Consider the following 15,574-nt stretch of genomic DNA (forward strand, 5'->3'; position numbering starts at 1 on the left):
GACTTTTCATCATACCTATTCGAAAATCGAAAATTGGTTATTTGACTCCAACTTTTTTATTACTTTATTATAAACTAGAATAAAAATAATGACGTAAACTGAAAAAACTAATTAAATCGATCAAATAACAAAAAAGTTTTAAGCATTTAAATATTTCTGATTAGACAGAGATAGCGATACAGCAGTTTGACGTCACACCTACTAATGCCATAGTAGCTTCGTGCGGTTTTATACAAATTTTCGTTTTGCGAGAAAGGGATAGAAGACCCCCTCCCACTCCAAAATTAAAATGCCTGTAACTTTGTAAATCTTTGTTGAATTTTAATATTTTTTTCAGTGTAGGTACGTCATTATTTTTATCCTAGTTTATAATAAAGTAATAATATTTATCAAATTCAAAAGTAGGAAAATACCCAATTGGCATTAGGGGATACCGGGAACGGAATTCCATTTTGTTCTCATGGTAGTTTGAACTTTCTCCCTTTTGATTGGTCCGCATTCGTGCTTTAGGTGGAAAAAAGAAAACCTTATAGCATCACTTCGTTGTCTGTATGTCTGTCTATTAAGAAACCTATACCTACTTCCCGTTGACCTTAGAATCTAGAAATTTGGCAGGTAGGTAGGTCTTATAGCAGGCGTAAGATCAAGATCACGTGATATACTCTATCCGCGGAAAGAAGTTAGTATAGCGCTCTCTCTCTTACGTAATCCGATACCAATGATAGAGACGAAAATCTCAGTGGGCGTTAACCTTTTAATAATAACTTCTTTCCGCGGATAGAGTATTATAGCATACAGCACTTATCCATTCGCCCAAAGTTATCTTCAAGTTATTTTCAGCTGATAAGGAAATTCTTATTTAATTTATGCACCTGAATAAATTAACTGAGAAATTTCTCTGTAGGAAACTTTGAAAGTTGTTCGTGAGTTACCTTTACAATTATTTTAACTTTTGAAGAACAAAATAATCTGCAGTAATAGAAGTAAGAAAATTTTGTTGGAAACTTACCTATTTTTTTTATATTAATCAGAGTTCATTTTTTACGCATTATACATTGACTGAAGGGAAGAAATAAAAATACTTTTTTCACATATAAATTACATTTATTTCTTTCAAAGAAATGAAAATTATCATGAAATGTAGGTAAGTACTTTAACAATTTCGTAATACTTTGTGTCACACTATCATTATTTTTTTAATACAAACGTAAAAATATTATTTTTCTTTTAAATTAATCGCCATCGCCAACATGTTATATTATTTCAAATCGACATTTATTATTGAAACTTTATAACACAACATTTTTTTGCCAAAAAAAAAACTGATAGTAACTAACTTTAGACATACAAAAAATTATTATACTGTTAATACAGTTCCGAGTGAGATACAAAAAAGAGAGCTGAAATTTAATATGAAAGAGATACACATAAACACGCTTTTTATAATAATAATAAAAAACAATTAAGTATAATTTTTCACAATAAGTACGATTATAAACTAAAAATTAAGATCCTATAATAATAAGTATAGGCGCACACGACACGATTTTTATTTAACCGATTTATTTATAAAATCGGATATTTACCTTCTAAACCTCTATCTTTTGATCAGCCGATAGTATTTAGCTACTAAACTTGCTTATGCTCGCGACTTTGTCCGCGTGGACTATACAAATTTCAAACCCCTATTCCCTTTTATTTCAAAACTATCATACCCTTTCCTGGTTATCCCGATTTCATCTTAGACTGCATCATCACTTACCACCGGGTAAGATTGCAGTCAAGGGCTAACTTGTATCTGAATAAAATAAAATATTTTAAGAAATTCGAACGGGATCCACGCAAACGAAGTTGCAGGAAAATGCTAGCCGCTGCTGGTACAATTTACAAGTCATCTATCTACTATAGACCGATCGTTGTCTTTAAATTGCAAGCGCGGTTAGGTATCGTGTTGGAGTTATCTAAATGAAAAATCGGTTGGTGTGCGCATAGACTAATCAATATAAGTATAATACTTAAGCCAATTGGTAATTTTCAACTTCCCGAGAAGCTCGTGATTTCTTATGATTAATTTTTTAGGTTTGTTTCTAACTAGACGCGATACGAGACAGTGTTTTATGTATTTTTTGAAAAATTGGGTCTTTCAAAAGCTTTTTTTAAAGTTTACATGAAATACGAAGTACACGATTTTTATTTAACTGATTTAGTCATAAAATCAGGTGTTTAGCCTCTAAAGTTAAAACTTTTGATCGACATATTTTATAACCTCAATCGATAATCGAAATTATGATTTTAACTTAAAATTGGTACCTAGCAAAGAAAAACTTTGCTTTGAAAAAAATATGTCAATTTTTTAATCTGCAAATGAATTTACATTTATAATTTACAATCTGAAGTAGGTAACCTATTGCTTTTTGTTTAGTTAAATTAAAAGATAAACGTGAAAGTCCCAACCCAGTATGTCAAAGTTTTCTGCGATTTCTTCTGAAAAAGTGAATTTAGTAAGTTCAAAACAATGCAAATGTTGTCTCGAATCGCATCACGTCTTAAACAAAACTTTCTAATAAAAATTAAATTCTTATCTATTATGGCAACATTCTCTATTAATTATTATTTATTCATTTATTTATCTGTACATCGAATAACTTTTAACTATTTACAATAAATATATACAATTTTACAACAATAATAATGTTTTTATTAATATGCAATTTTCATATTCACGTCCATATTTAGATTATTTATTATTAATTAATAGATATTTATATAAACAATCGATAAATTACCTATATTATATATTAAAATCTCAGTCTTAAGCCGTTAGAAAGAAGTTAAGACAACAATTATTTATATTTTTAAGCACAATTGACATAATATTATTTTGTAATATTTTCATAGATTTGACAATAAATGTTATACATTTTAATCAACAAAAGTAAAGAGCCTAAGACACATCAATGTGTTTGGCCAAACACGTAGGTTTTTTGTGTACCAGAGGCATTATAATATAATAAATTTTAATAAAAACAAAATTAACATTTTTCACGTCTTTTATTTTAAAACCTAACTATTGGTAAAACTTTACCATACAAACTTAGACAGATATTTTTTATTATTACTTATTTTTACTATGGTTCGCAAAAGTTTTACCAATAAAGGACAGAAAAAGATACATATTTGTTTCACATTAATAAATAGCTTTCAAAATTATTTGAATAATCACATTGTTTCAATATTATGGGAAACTTAATGAGAAAGGACACTTTAATATAACAGGGTATTAAGATGGACACATACTTTTAAAACGCCGCGTCATAGTAAATACTGGCAACGTCGATTTCAAATAGCTATCGAAACATTTTAACGTCAGAGTAAAATGGACCTAAGCTCCACTACGCATAAGTCGGTTCTTGAGTACTATTCATTTTTATTACAAGTTTTAGATGTAGATGTATAACATAAATCAAACTTTAAAACGAAATCATTAAGTTCCATTTCACTTTGAGGTTAAAGTTTTTCTACAATCGAAATCCAAATGATCGATCGCGTTTCAAAAGTTTGTTTCCGTTATTATTTTAAATTACAATTACAATTCAAACATTATTGAAACAATTTGCTTTCGAATAAAGCCGATTGCGAGAAAGTCTTTAAGGGGTCTTGTGCACTGCTTCCAGAATTTTTATTAAAAAAAATTACGAAAAAATAAGCACAATAAATATGTCTCGAATTTATGTTTGTCATTACTACATATATAGTCTATCCACAGAGAGAAGTTAGTATAGGCCTCTATCTGTTACGTAATCTCATACAAATGATAGAGACAAAAACTCAATTCTATTCGAAATTCAATTCGAAAATGATTTCTTTAAAAGATGGCGGCCCGTAACAATGTCTTTAGAAGCCGTTAGTTGAAAGCATTTACTCAAATTCGGATTTATCTAGTGCACAAACTCCCTTAGGGTAGCGACACACCTGCTGAACGTACGGCGCCGATACTTCAGCGACTGAACTGTCGGTCGTAGTATTCGGTTGCCGTGACACACCAAACGCGCCGAACAGTTGGACGGGCGGGCGTTTAGAATCAGCGCTTTGCGCGACGAAAAATTTCGTACGCGGTAGGTACCTATGTGGCGTCGTCGTCAGCCGGTGTCGTCACTTTTGGTGTGCAGTTGCGACACCGGCAATGTTGAATTGCCCAGAAAGATGGATTTTATTACAATATTGGCTATTATAGAGGGCTTAAAAGAAGAAGTACACGCGTTTCGTAATGTGTCGCTTGCTATGCAAAATACATTGAATGAGTTCTAGCCGAAGTAATCACCCAACAGAAGGTACGGCGCTACGCTGAACGCATTAGAAATTCAGTAGATGTGTCATAGGTAACTTAAAAAATATTGCGAGCGTATTAAACCGAATTTTCGGCGCCGTTCTTTCGGCAAGTGTGTCGCTACCACTAAGTATAGGTTTTTAAAGTTTTTTTTAATGTTATAATTGTCCACATAGTCACTAAATCACGTTGTGCGGAACTACATTTTGGTTTCTGCGTAAAACTCCGTGTTTTCTCACCTACCCTCGGGTTTTTCTTCGGAGTGTCTAGAATTGGTTTCGACGGATTTCGGCCCGCTAGGTTTCATTTCTAGTTGCGATGTGGTTACTGTGAACAAAATTAAATGCATTATTTAGTTGCAGCTACAATCTCGTAGACTGTGTGTATATTTCAAATCTCGTAGATACACAGTCTTCAAATGCTTCAAATGCGGCCCCAAAAGTAGAGACTTATGTGAAATTAACAAGAACAGAAAGTAACAAGTGAAATTTTTAGACTTATTGCTCAGGTGTTAAATTAAATTATTTCAGAATAAATGGAGGGGTGGGCGAGGGGGGGGGGGGGCACCTCCACCTGTAACAATTTAGAGTTAATTCTCTGAAGGTTTATTTATATTTTATATTCAAATGAAAATACAATAAACAAAAATACCAAACTTATTCTAGAACATAAAAATTACAGATCGAAAATATCATCTAAACCACCGCAACGAGGCAGGGTGCCCAAAACGCTGGCAGCGTTACCTCGTTGAATGGCCAGACTAATATGCTGACCGAAATTCTCTGAAGTCTGCCAACACGCACTTGGCCGGCGTGGTGGACTCAGCCTAAACCCTTCTCATTCTGAGCACGGGATTCCTGCCAAATCTCAGTAGGTACATACTGGGCCGAGGATGGGTTGAGATGATGATCGGTATGATGAAATGGGCATCTATCAGATAAGGTGATAGCAAACACGACTGAGATCTCCTACCAGACCAGACCTGAGCAAACTTAGAGATCGTGAATTCCAAAATTCTTCTTTTAGCTGCTTTTAGCTAGCTGATGCCCGCGACTTCGTCCGCGTGGAATTAGGTTTTTAAAAATCCCGTGGGAACTCTTTGATTTTCCGGGATAAAAAGTAGCCCATGTCACTCTCCAGGTCTTTGTGTATACCTATGCAAAAAATCCGTTGCACCGTTACGAAGTGATTGAAGGACAAACCACGTAACAAACACACTTTCGCATTTATAATAAGGGTACTGATTCTAACGCAAACAGCAATTATGTTATGAAAAAAACAGTTTAGCAAGTGTCAAGTCAATTATTTTCACGCCTTATTAATCCCTAGAGACTGAATTTAAATAGCACCCTTGACTTGACACTCATGAAAAGCTGACTTGCAAATATTTTGTTTTTACTTAAGTGCTTGTCACAGTAACTAATGGAATTTTTTAGGTTCTTGATAATAAGCGACTGGATGTTTGTCAGATGAAAGCATGGAGTGGTAGACTTTGAGCTAAGCGACCATGACAGGCGACGGCGATACGTGATAGTGTCGCGCGATTGACTGTCAACTATGGCAAAATGTCGCGTGTTGCGGTCGCTCGTCTCAAATCAGTACCCAATACCCATATTATAAATGCGTAAGTGTGTTTGTTTGTTGGTTTGTCCTTCAATCATGTCGCAACGGAGCAACCGATTGACGTGATTTTTTGCATGGATATAGTTAAAGACCTGGAGAGTGACATAGGCTACTTTTTATGCCGGAAAATTAAAGTTTTCATGGGATTTATAAAAACTTAAATCCACGTGTACGAAGTCGCGGGCATCAGCTAGTGCTCCATACATTTCTATACAAAGCAGCGTGCAAGTGCCGCGTGTCCACGTGTGTCGCTGTCGCGTGCGCGTTCTCAAAGTCTAGATATAAGAGTATAGTGAGAGCACTTTGTGGTAAGTAAACGCTACATGCGACGTTATTAGTCGATCGCGCGACGCTTGTGTCATCATGCGACAAGTGTCGTGTAGCTCAAAGTTCGGTCAGCAGAGCACTAATGTTCTGCTGACCGACTTTGTTGCTGGATAGCTAAATGGGTACCTAAGTACCCATTTAGCTATCCAGCAACAAAGTGCCTAAACAAAGTCAAACAAAACAACTAAATTCGGACATTGCCTTCAAAACTTTTGGGCGAAGAAGTTTTAGATTTACCCAACTAACTCACTTTAGTATTGCAACATGGAATAGTATTTGGTACCAAGTTCAAAGAACTTTTATAGAGTAGACCTGGTTCTACATCATAGGGATCAATTTCAGCGTGATTTCAGCTATCTTAGCTATAGTTCGCGACAAGTCGAGATCGTAATCGAGGTATGAGAAGGGGGGACGCCCCGCACACCCGCACGTCACCCGCGCTATCCCGCACAGGGTTAGCGCAGGTATGCGGGGCGTCCCCACCCCGATTGCAATCTCGACCTATAGATGCACAGAGTTTTATTCCATAACTAGCTTATGCTCGCGACTTCGTCGGCGTGGACTACACAAATTTCAAACCCCTATTTCACCCCCTTAGGGGTTGAATTTTGAAAAATCCTTTCTAAGTGGATGCCTAGGTCATAATAGCTATCTGCATGCTAAACAGCCCGATTCATCCAGTAGTTTGAGCTGTGCGTTGATAGATCAGTCAGTCAGTCCTTTTCCTTTTATATATTTAGATATATCGCTAGTAGAGGGACTCTGCTTCTCTTTGAGGATACAACTAATAAACCTAATAAATACTTAACAAATCAACTCACCGCTAGTTTTCCTATGTGGCAGTGTGCTAGTACCCCGATCCAACGAAGTCTTATTGTAATAAACGCTAGAATTCTCAGGGTTAACCCGCACTGGGGGTGTGTTCGTCCTAAAATCCTGCATTAGACCTGGTTCCAAATGGTACGGGTCGATTTCTGGCATCTGGGCTAGGTGCAGCGGGTTTCTTAGCCCACTGTATATCCCAGGTTGGTACAGTTCTGGCGGCAGACATTGCTCCACTGGTAACTGCAAAGTAAGAAACTTTTATACTTTCAGCTATGATAGCCTAGTGGTTAAGACATCCGCCTCCTAATCGGGAGGTAGGGGGTTCGATCCCGGGCATGCACCTCTAACTTTTCGGAGTAATGTGCGTTTTAACTAATTAAATATCACTTGCTTTAACGGTGAAGGAAAACATCGTGAGGAAACCTGCATACCTGAGAGTTCTTCATGTTCTTAAAGGTATGTGAAGTCTACCAATCCGCATATGGCCAGCGTGGTAGACTATGGCCAAAACCCTTCTCACTTTGAGAGGAGACCCGTACTTTGTAGTGAGCCGGTGATGGGTTGATCATGATGATGATGACTCGGTTTAAGGGTGAAGGAAAACATCATCATGATCAACCCATCACCGGCTCACTACAGAGCACGGGTCTCCTCTCAGAGTGAAAAGGGTTTTAGCCAAAGTCTACTACGCTGGCCAAGTGCGGAACGAAAACATCGTGAGGAAACCTGCGTGCCTTAGGGTTTTCCATAATGTTCTCAAAGGTATGAGAAGTCTGCCAATCCGCACTTGGCCAGCGTAGTAGACTATGGCCAAACCCTTTCTCATTCTGAGAGGACAGCGCTCAGTAGTAAGCCGGCGATAGGTTCATCATGATGATGATGATGATAGTTTCGGTTAAAATGAGAAATGAGATTTTTGGGTTTAGTGGCATGTATAATGGTACGCTTTACTACAATAAAGCCCTAAGTAATTAGTTTAATTAGTAGTCGTTTAGGTTTAGTACTTTAAGATAGCTAATTTAAATGCACTTTGGACATTTTCAGCTCTTGTAGTTTGTAATGGTATTAACACTTATCCTTGTATAGTAGGGAGTAGACACTAGAATATGTTACAAGGATTAAGTACGATCTCAAGTGAAACGAGGTCTTTGGTTGCAGAGACAAAATTTACATTTTAACTAGGTGTGTACTACTACGTGTGAAATGAGGAGATCCGTAGGAGAACTAGAGTAACCGACATAGCTCAACGGGTTGCGAAGCTGAAGTGGCAATGGGCAGGGCACATAGTTCGTAAAACCGATAGACGTTGGGGTCCCAAGATGCTGGAATGGCGACCTCGTACCGGAAGACGCAGTGTTGGAAGACCCCCCACTAGGTGGACTGACGACATCAGACGAGTCGCAGGGAGCCGTTTGATCGTGGCGCAAGACCGTGGCGTGTGGAAGTCCCTACAAGAGACCTATGTCCAGCAGTGGACGTGTATCGGTTGAGGATAATGATGATGATAAGGTGTGTACTTAGTTCAGAACATGTCATTCTTAAACTCTAAAGAGGATATATCGTGATTACGCACTTGACCACCGCGGTAGATTATGACCTAAACCTTTCTCTTCTGAGAGGAGACCTGTGCTGAGTAGTGGGGCTAGCGATGGGTGAAGATGATGAAAGAGGATACAAAAGAGTTTAAAATTTAAAGCAACTTTTTTAGAGAGTGAGTGTTACGCACAAACCGTTACGAGCAATATTTCAGTCATTAAATAAGTTTTTTTTTAGTATTCATAACATTAATGGATAAATTTTGGCCAAGAATGGGCGTTTCCCGGATTGGAATTAAGGATTTCCGAAATTCGGATTTTCACGAAATTCCGCTCGATTTAAGTATCTCAGTCCTCAAGTTCATAAAATCGAGAAACCGAGCGAAGGCAGACAGCGAGTAATTTAGATAATTACAAACTGGAGTTGTTACTACGCAGACATTAATAAGGAAAAAACGACTCCACTCTTAGATATTTATCATTGTTAGCAAGTGACATTGATAAGATCGCGTATACGAGTAACCGCAGACGACAGATAAAAGGCGCACCACAAATTTCGCCAAAAATAAGATACGGGACATTTCGCAGTCATTCTCAATATAAGGGCGTTTGTGTACTCTTCCGTATTCGGTTCGTATCCGTGATTCTTCGAAGTGGCTGTCATACAAATATGTACATTCGATTCGCATTTTTTTTACGGATCCGTAAAATCACGGATGAGTGCACAAAGGCCCTAAGAGGGTTTTGAGGACTTCCCTGGTGTAGTGGTGAGTATTGGTCCTGAATAAACAATACCTAATTGACCGGTTTATATGTAGCAGGGTAGCTCCTAGCAGAATCAAAATCGGTATAGTGTCAATTTTTCATGGCCGAAACCCACCAAACCAACGAATGTAGCTATAATTTCTCAAACCAATATCGAAAATCGAATCGAAGACCTTTTTTATGTATAAGTCAGTAGACAAGTGAGTAAGCACGCACTACGGAGAACTGACGTTGGAACGCAACGGTTTCTGTTGTATCGGTGTTAGTCCAACATCGCGCGTAAAGTCGCCCACCGTTATTTGATATAAATCAGACCTAGACAAAAATCGGCCGTCTGCATCTATCTTTACTAACATTAAGAAGATTCTGTATTGTTATGTATTGCAAATAAATAAGAGCTTTTTATTAAATCTTCCAAGTTCGTAAAAATTAATACTTATGTTTGTAATTTCGTTTTTAATTTTGATGATAACATATTAGCTTTTTCTTTAGACAGGTTTTTGCAATGTAATGTTTCTGTGAAAATAATGAAACATTTTTAATAGTGCCAAATACAAAAATTAAATATTTATGCTGTTTAGAATATAGATACATACAAAATATAACCCTGTACGCTTGGGCCAATGTTCGGCACCTGCAACCGACATGTTGGAATTGGTGGTACATATCGGTCCAACACTGGTCATGTGGTCTAATCTAGATGTGTGTATTTATGCAAGTATAACAAAATTACCTTATTTACTTATTACTATTAATAATATTAATTACTTACCTATCAAGTAGTGTTCAGCGGCAAACAATTTTAATACTTCAACAAATTCTCGTAAACTTAGCCGTAAGACGCTCTACATTTATTTGGTCCAACATTGGGCATGTGACTCATGTTTGTATAACCCCGTATGATTGGACCAAATTTGGGCATTTGTATGCCATATTGGAATTTGGTGAACTCTGGAGTTTAATCGTCTAACTAGTATCCTAGTATTAGCGGCAAGGTTCGTTGTTGTCGTAATGTCTTTTGCAATGAAGTGTTATTTTACCTGCTAACAGATAAGTTCTTGCTGCGCCCAGCAATCTATTGGTCCAACTGGTCATGTGGCCTAAACTAGGTGCGAATATACGTGCAAATTTAATCATTTAAAAGAAACAACTTACCAATCCACTAGTATTCAGCGGCAAAGAATTTTTATACTTCAACCAATTCTCGTACACTTTGTCATACGACGCTCTGCATTCATTTGGTCCAACATTGGGCATGTGATTCATGTTTGTATAACCCTGTATGCTTGGACCAATGTTGGGCATCTGTATGCCATGTTGGAACTGGTGTACTCTGAAGTCTAATGGTCTAACTTGGACGTATTGGCTGCATGGTTCATTGTGGTCATAATGGCGTTCGCAGTTGGAATCATATTTATCTGGTTCGGACTTGGAAAGCAGCGGTCTTATTGAACTGTAGTCAGTCGCTGACGATTTATTGGAGCAATTATCGCTAATTTTACCCTCAATTGGTATTATGTCTGGATTCTTATCTGGTGACAAAGGAATGATAAATTTTAATAGTCTGTTGAGTTAGTGCTGAGATAATTGACTGTGTGACATTACAAGCGCTTGTCTATTTATAATTTGTCGGCGCTATTTTATCTAAAGGCCGGAGCACATTACAGCGGCGCTGCACAGCGCGGCACAAAGTGTTAAAATATTACTTCAATCATTTCGTACGACATCACCACATAGAGAATATTTTAAAGGAAAGCGAAGCGACACGCTGCGCCGCCGCGCAGCATCGCTGTAATGCGGTCCGGCCCTTAAGACTTTCTTATAAATTAGCTACAATTTTTTTATTAATATTATCAACTAGCTGCCCCGGCGATCTTCATACCGCTTAACAGTCGATTCTTTTTCAGGATTTTTTTTTAATTCGTACTTCAAGGAATATTATGAAAAAAGATTTAGCGAAATCGGTTCAGCCGTCAGCAACACATTCAGCACTTCATTTTATATATACATAGAGAAGATTACCTATAGATTATAACTATGTAAAGTTTTCTGGTTACAGCCTAGAAACTTACCTAAGCTGTCAACGCTTTCGCATTCAGTAGTCCCAGTGAGTGGTATGTTAGATATCTCGTCTTGTTTTCGATGTGTTTTCTCATTCTTCATATCTGTAAACAAGTTGATATCTGTAGAATTGTTATATATTATGTATCTATTACTAATTCCTTTGTCGACGTTTGAGTTATACAATTTCAGTACTATGTGCGTGCGTAGGCACGGCTTTGCCGGTAGGGTGGTAACTAGCCACAGCCGAAGCCTCCCACCAGACCAGACCAGAAATTTAGAAATTAAAAAATAGGTCTTTGAAAAAGGACCCCAGATGTCCGCCTGGACTGTGGTCAAACCTTTCGCATGCTGAAAGGAGACCTGTAGTGAGTTATAAATCTCACCATCTCTCTTGTTGCAGTATTTCCAGCAGAAGACGAACGCGGAGACGGCTGTGACGGCCGCTATGATGGCCACCGCGCACAGCACTGTCACGAGAACCGTGGTCAATTCCACTCGGACGGGCACGTTGGCTACAACCAAAGGAATGATCAGCTACGAGGAACTTAAAAGGTTCCTTAGAATAGAATAGACACATTTTTTAGGATTCCGTACCTCAAAAGGAAAAATGGAACCCTTATAGGATCACTTTGTTGTCTGTCTGTCTGTCTGTCGGTCTGTCAAGAAACCTACAAGGTACTTCCCGTTGACTTATTATCATGAAATTTGGCAGGTAGGTAGGTCTTATAGCAGACATTAGGGGAAAAATGTGAAAACTGAAAATTTAGGGTTACATCACACAAAAAAAATTAAATTGTGGTCATGAACTAATTAGTATTTTAAATTTTCGAAGTAAGATAACTATATCAAGTGCGGTATCATATGAAAGTGCTTTACCTGTGCATTCTAAAATAGATTTTATTTATTCTTATGCATCATAGTTTTTGAATTATCGTGCAAAATGTCGATAAAATAAGACTGTAGTACGGAATCCACGGTGCGCGAGCCTGACTCGCACTTGGCCGGTTTTTTTAGGATTCCGTACCTCGAAAAGAAAAAGGAACCCATAAGAGTCAAGTCCCACAAATTGTTAATGCGCGTGGCCGCCATTTTAGTAACGTATAGTATATAACTGATAGTATATTTTTATTTCGGCTGACGTCAAAATAACGTCATTTCGATGTTAATGAGACATTATTCCAGCGCAATAGCAATTTGCGGCACTTATAAAATAAACATTTTGTTAATTTGTGTTTTACAAATTAAAACACAAATTAATAGCATTCGTTTACTAAATTTTCAGACTACCGTGTCAAAACGATATTACTGGTATACCTAAGTCCCGCAAATTGCTATTGCGCTGGCACCATGTCTCATTAACATCGAAATGACGTCATTTTGACGTCAGCCGAAATAAAAATATACCATCAGCTCGAAACTTCAGTCTCGTGCTGACGTTACTAAAATGGCGGCCACGCGCATTAGCACATTTGCGTGACTTAAACCACATATTATTTTAGCTTGACTTCGTCACCACGAACCAGTTTGTGGTGACGAAGATAGAAGCTAGTAAAATATACATTTTGACACAAATTAAAAAGCAAATTAATAGCATTCGTTTACTTTACCAGACTACCGTGTCAAAACGATATTATGTATATGATTTATCACATTTATTTACCTATCTTTTTAATTTAAAAGTGTACGAACGTAAATATTCCATTGCGTGTCGAATTTAAATACAAATGGAAAAATGGATCGTGGAAATAACTTGAACGAACTGGTTTACGCTTTCAATTAACTACTTACTAATGAATACGGTTTGTGAATAAAAATGCTAATAATGTAGTCAATAAATTCAACATGGCGAATAAATTGTATACAGTTTAGTAAAAAACATTATATACCTACATCATTAGTCGTAAGTAGCATTGTGTTTTTGTACTCTAATTATATGAATAAAATGTACTTAATATAAACTGTTGACATATCAAATCGGATTCAAACTTAACTATTAATTAACTTTGATTAAATAAAACGACAATTGTTAGGTTAGGGCTCTGCCACCATAGACATGTCCTTTCTCATTGAGCCGGCAGGGATTAGTCGGGATGATGGCAAGAGACCTGATGGATTGACGCTGGTTCCCTGGGAACGGGGACGGGCGCTAATGTGGGACGCAACGTGCGCTGACACATTGGTCCCGTGTCATATCAGGGAGACAGCATCAAGACCGGAAGCCGCAGCAGAAACAGCTGAAAACTGCAAGCGGCCTATGCCTCTCTTACCGAGAGTTACATTTTTGTTCCGTTTGCCGTGGAGACCCTGGGGCCATGGAATCTTAGTGCTAAAAAATAATTACGAAACATTTCACCGCAATTCGCTTCATCTGGTGACAGAATGGCTGGCTCATTTTTTGCACAACGGATCAGCCTGGCTGTCCAGCGCGGAAATGCAGCCAGTATTCTTCCCTTTCGCATTTATAATATTAGTACAGGTTGCCTGAAAGAGATCACTGTAGTGATAAGGTCGCCCTTTGTTTTTAAGTCTATCCTGTATTTTCTATTCTTTGTAAGATGTTTAAGTAAATATATTAATAGGTAGTATAGATCACAAACCTGTATGCCTCTGGGGGTATTTCAGCAAGCTAGACGAAAGCGTGAAAGGTTCACTCAACCCTTTCTTGTTGTAAGCCCGAACGGATATACCGACGGCGTTGGTGCCGGATAGACCCCAGACTACGAACTGCGGCTCCTCGCTGCTTATGTTCCGGAGTAACAAACCCGTTGCCATGTCGTATACCTGTACAAATACAACGTATTAAAATCTATACAGTTAGTATAGTGCCCGACAAACAACTTGGACTTGTAACAGCGTAGTGTCAGAAAGTTGGCGAATCCGGGAAGCGAAAGTCAACGTATCCACCAATCGCGGGCACTCGCGCCGACTGATCAACCAATCGCACGCACCCGTCATTCGCCAGCCAATCGCGTCAATACTCAAGTTGTTTGCCGGGCATTGTATGCAGTTTTACACTTGCCAACGCATATAAGACGGCGGATGCACCTGTAAGATTTACCCACGTAAGTAGCTAACATGATTAACTTACGACAAATTTACTAATGCAACACCTCATCACTAGCTCTTCGTCGCGACTTCGTCCGCGTGGACTACACAAATTTCAAGCCCCTATTTCTCGCTTTTAAGGATGATTTTTTAAATCTTTGTATTGCCAAATTTTAGCCCGAACTGACTAGTAGTTTGAGCTGTGCGTGATAGATTAGTCACTTTTCCTTTTATTTAAATAGATAAGTGCATTTTTTATTTACCTTAGGTTTTGTTGTCAATTAATTACGTAAGCTACTTACGTAAGTAAAACTTACATGTGTAGTTCGCGGCCTTAGGCACCAACTTCGTTAGCGTTCTAATGTCAAAACACAATGGTGTTCAGAGTAAAATGAATCTTGAAGTTGCGTGTTTAAAATCAAAAATTCATCATCACCGATTTTAATTACCGAAGGATTCAAAATTCAAAAATGCTTATTTTTATAAGCGATTATTGCTAAAGCACCCGTGTTTCTTACACACGTTTTTACTATTTAAAACTGTAAGTCTCACTCATTCCGAATTGGTCGCGATTACATCCGTAAGTTTTACTTACGTAAGCTACTTACACCAATGTATCTATTTGTAAATTTACTAATGTGAACACTCTTGTAAAGCAGAAGTTGAAAATACAGGTCAAGTAGACGAAAAATCCTTCGAGTAGCATTCTATAAGAAGTAAGGCTACATAAGGAAGGTTATTCTATAGTTTTCTAATACTTGTTACATGAAAGGTTTTAGGATGTAACCAGTAAACTGACTTGCAATAAAACGCCTGCCGAGTCCTCCGCATGTCCGGGAACCAGCCGAGTGTCAGAGAGTCGTATGTTACGTTCGTGATCTCGCAATTCTTCACTGTGACGGCTTTCTAAGGGCAAAAGAAAACACTATTATTATATTGTATTAAGAAGTAGATGGAATGACACACTTTTTAAACTTTCGTGGTTGTTTTGCTTGTGTCTAAAATTAGATTTGTTTAACATTCCTTTATGTTGGGAATTTAAAAAAAAAAACTACGCTGGAAA

At 37.6% G+C, this 15,574-nt stretch overlaps 1 pseudogene; it reads right to left on the reverse strand.

The window, feature by feature from the left end:
- Nucleotides 1-1,107: 1,107 nt before the first annotated feature.
- The window catches only part of LOC117993964 (uncharacterized), a 184,655-nt pseudogene continuing 170,188 nt past the window's right edge, over nt 1,108-15,574 (reverse strand).

Source organism: Maniola hyperantus, chromosome 25 (assembly GCF_902806685.2).
Source record: "Maniola hyperantus chromosome 25, iAphHyp1.2, whole genome shotgun sequence".
Classification (NCBI taxonomy): Eukaryota; Metazoa; Arthropoda; class Insecta; order Lepidoptera; family Nymphalidae; genus Maniola; species Maniola hyperantus.